This window comes from Oryx dammah, unplaced genomic scaffold (assembly GCF_014754425.2).
Source record: "Oryx dammah isolate SB20612 unplaced genomic scaffold, SCBI_Odam_1.1 HiC_scaffold_16, whole genome shotgun sequence".
Lineage (NCBI taxonomy): Eukaryota > Metazoa > Chordata > Mammalia > Artiodactyla > Bovidae > Oryx > Oryx dammah.
Window position 1 is genome coordinate 20,080,853 of NW_024070200.1, and position 4,072 is coordinate 20,084,924.

The 4,072-nt window shown below is 38.9% G+C and overlaps 1 non-coding gene across 1 annotated transcript; it reads right to left on the reverse strand.

Annotated features, from left to right (window-relative positions):
• Positions 1-3,205: 3,205 nt before the first annotated feature.
• Positions 3,206-3,277, reverse strand: TRNAC-GCA. The gene has a single exon. It is a non-coding gene; the product is annotated as a tRNA-Cys (tRNA).
• Between the last annotated feature and the right edge of the window lie 795 nt (positions 3,278-4,072).

A 4,072-nucleotide genomic window follows, 5' to 3' on the forward strand; every position in this document is an offset into this window, starting at 1 on the left:
AACATTTCCCTGAATGTAAGAATCATATCCACATTTTAGAAGCAACATAACAAGTAGAAATCCATAAATTGTTGGTGAATAATAACTTTGAGAAGAAAGCATTAGATGGTTTGACATTATTTATTAATAAAGCCTTTCAAGTGTTACAAATAGCCATTATTTATTATCTACTTTGCTGTATTTCCTTATAACTAGGGGGAGACATTGTTTAAAATGATAATAAATCTGAAATGAGTGCTACCTCATTCTTTTTTAGTAGGTATCCATAAAATAATTATAAAGGGTTACCTATTCTGGTTTAAGATTTCCAAATTATTAAATTGAAGTGCAAATTATAAACTATAATTATAAATTACAATTATATAAAGTGCATAACTATATGAAGTGCAAATTATAAAAGAAAGTTAGTAAAACTTGCTTCTTGGTGAGTGTTAGGACAGAACGTAGACACAGTTTGTAGTAAAGGTCAATTTCTTTGAACTACACAACTTTACTTATATATACTGGATTACATAGTATTTAAGAAAATTCTGAGATAAACAAAATCAAAAGGAAGGGAAGAAAAATTGGTGGAGAAAGCACTGAATTGGAAGTCAGGTAACCTGGATTCAGGCCTCTGCCTTTCACTTTCTGTGATTGCTACAATTATCATTCTCACCCAGATTCTTTATTTCTATAACAGAGCTAACAAAAGCTACCACTCAGAGTTAGAATGAACACTACTACATAAGTTAATGCATGTTAAAGTGCTTTGAAGACTTTTTGTTTAATAATGTAAGTAATTAATTGCTCAAAATTACTGGCAAATGGAACTTCACAAAAGATGTCATGATAGTTGATAAAACAGGCAAGAACATTGCCTAACATTCCAATACCACATGCATCTCAGAACAAGATATATTGTACATGCATCTCAGAACAAGATATATTGTACCTGACTGAAATTTTGAAATATTCAATAACCAAATTCTATAATGGATTGTGTTCTTAGACACAGAAAAGCAAAAATTCTAGAAATACCATTCTCTATCAGCTGGAAAAATGCATCTAAAAACCATATCTGAAGTTTTCAAAACTTCATTTTGTGCATTACGACTTATAGACAAAAATATGCTAGCAAAGCTTTCAGTGTATGCTTTTTGAAAACTGTCACCCATCCTCCATTTCATCTTGGCTTATAATTAATGAACATTTTGGAATAAATCTGGCATACTACCAAAAGTACAAGCATCAAGACTTTCATCATTTTTGGTATGTTTTTAAAGTCATTTCATATCCCTATTTTCGAGGGGTGTGGGGGCCACAGCACATGGCCTGTGGGATCTTAGTCCAACCAGGGATCACACCCATTCCCCATCACAGTGGAAGCACTGAGTTGGACTGCCAGGAAGTTCCCTCATATCTCTACTTCCTTTCCATATCACAAAGAGATCCTTCTAAGACCTTGTGACTATCCACATGTTTCTGTGAAAATTAGCTTCTGGATAAGAAATAAAATTGGAGAGAAAAAGAAAATTGACAGCAAATTAATAAGTAAATTAGCACATGAATCAAAAAATTGGCAGAGAACTTGAATATAATATTAAAAAATGGGCAGAAGATCAGATCCAAGTAGGTATTTTCCAAGGAAAATATACAGTTGGCCAAAAAGTGCATGAAAAGATGCTGTGCATCAATAATCATTGCAGAAATGCAAATGAAGACCACTAGATACTACCTCACATCTGCCAGAATGGTTGTCATCAAAAAGAGAAAAAATGATGAGTGTTGATGAGGATGTACAGAAAAGGAAACCTTCATACACTGTTCAGTTCAGTTCAGTAGCTCAGTCATGTCCGACTCTTTGTGACCCCATGAATCGCAGCACACCAGGCCTCCCTATCCATCACCAACTCCTGGAGTTTACCCAAACTCATCTGCATCGAGTCAATGATGCCATCCAGCCATCTCATTCTCTGTCATCCCCTTCTCCTCCTGCCCCCAATCCCTCCCAGCATCAGAGTCTTTTCAAATGAGTCAAATCTTCACATGAGGTGGCCAAAGTATTGGAGTTTCAGCTTCAACATCAGTCCTTCCAATGAACACCCAGACTGATCTCCTTTAGGATGGACTGATTGGATCTCCTTGCAGTCCAAGGGACTCTCAAGAGTCTTCTCCAACACCACAGTTCAAAAGCATCAATTCTTCGGTGCTCAGCTTTCTTCACAGTCCAACTCTCACATCCACACATGACCACAGGAAAAACCAGAGCCTTCACTAGACGGACCTTTGTTGGCAAAGTAATGTCTCTGCTTTTTAATATGCTTCTAGGTGGGTCATAACTTTCCTTCCAAGAAGTAAGCGTCTTTTAATTTCATGGTGCAATCACCACCTGCAGTGATTTTGGAGCCCCCAACATAAAGTCTGACACTGTTTCCACTGTTTCCCCATCAATTTCCCATCAAGTGATGGGACCAGATGCCATGATCTTCGTTTTCTGAATGTTGAGCTTTAGGCCAACGTTTTCACTCTCCTCTTTCACTTTCATCAAGAGGCTTTTGAGTTCCCCTTCACTTTCTGCCATAAGGGTGGTGTCATCTGCATATCTGAGGTTATTGATATTTCTCCCGGCAATATTGATTCCAGCTTGTGTTTCTTCCAGCCTGGCATTTCTCATGATGTACTCTGCATATAAGTTAAATAAGCAGGGTGACAATATACAGCCTTGACGTACTCCTTTTCCTATTTGTAAACAGTCTGTTGTTCCATGTCCAGTTCTAACTGCTGCTTCCTTACCTGCACACAGGTTTCTCAGGAGGCAGGTCAGGTGGTCTGGTATTCCTATCTCTTTCAGAATTTTCCACAATTTATTGTGATCCATGCAGTCAAAGGCTTTGACATAGTCAATAAAGGAGAAATAGATGTTTTTCTGGAACTCTCTTGCTTATTCCATGATCCAATGGATGTTGGCAATTTGATCTCTGGTTACTCTGCCTTTTCTAAAACCAGCTTGAACATCTTGAAGTTTATGGTTCACGTATTGCTGAAGCCTGGCTTGGAGATTTTTGAGCATTACTTTACTAGGATGTGAAAGTGAAAGTGAAGTCACTCAGTCGTGTCTGACTCTTTGCGACCCCATGAACGGTAGCCTACCAGGCTCTGCCATCCATGGAATTTTCCAGGCAAGAATACTGGAGTGGGCTGCCATTTCCTTCTCCAGGGGATCTTCCCAACCCAGGGATCGAACCTGGGTCTCCTGCATTGCAGACAGACGCTTTACCATCTGAGCCACCAGGGAAATCCTAGGATGTGAGATGAGTGCAATTGTGCAGTAGTTTGAGCATTCTTTGGCATTGCCTTTCTTTGGAATTGGAATGAACACTGACTTTTTCCAGTCCTGTGGCCACTGCTGAGTTTTCCAAATTTGCTGGCATATTGAGTGCAACACTTTCACAGCATCATCCTTCAGGATTTGAAATAGCTCAACCGGAATTCCATCACCTCCACTAGCTTTGCTCATAGTGATACTTTCTAAGGCCCACTTGATTTCACATTTCAGGATGTCTGGCTCTAGGTGAGTGATCACACCATCGTGATTATCTGGGTCATGAAGCTCTTTTTTGTACAGATCTTCTGTGTATTCTTGCCACCTCTTCTTAATATCTTCTGCTTCTGTTAGGTCCAGACCATTTCTGTCCTTTATCGAGCCCATCTTTGCATGAAATGTTCCCTTGGTATCTCTAATTTTCTTGAAGATATCCCTAGTCTTTACCCATTCTGTTGTTTTCCTCTATTTCTTTGCATTGATTGTTGAGGAAGGCTTTCTTCTCTCTCCTTGCTATTCTTTGGACCTCTGCATTCAAATGGGAATATCTTTCCTTTTCTCCTTTGCTTTTCGCTTCTCTTCTTTTCACAGCTGTTTGTAAGGCCTCCTCAGACAGCCATTTTGCTTTTTTGCATTTCTTTTCCATGGGGATGGTCTTGATCCCTGTCTCCTACACAATGTCATGAACCTCCGTCCATAGTTCATCAGGCACTCTGTATATCAGATCTAGTCCCTTAAATCTATTTCTCACTGCCACTGTATAATCAA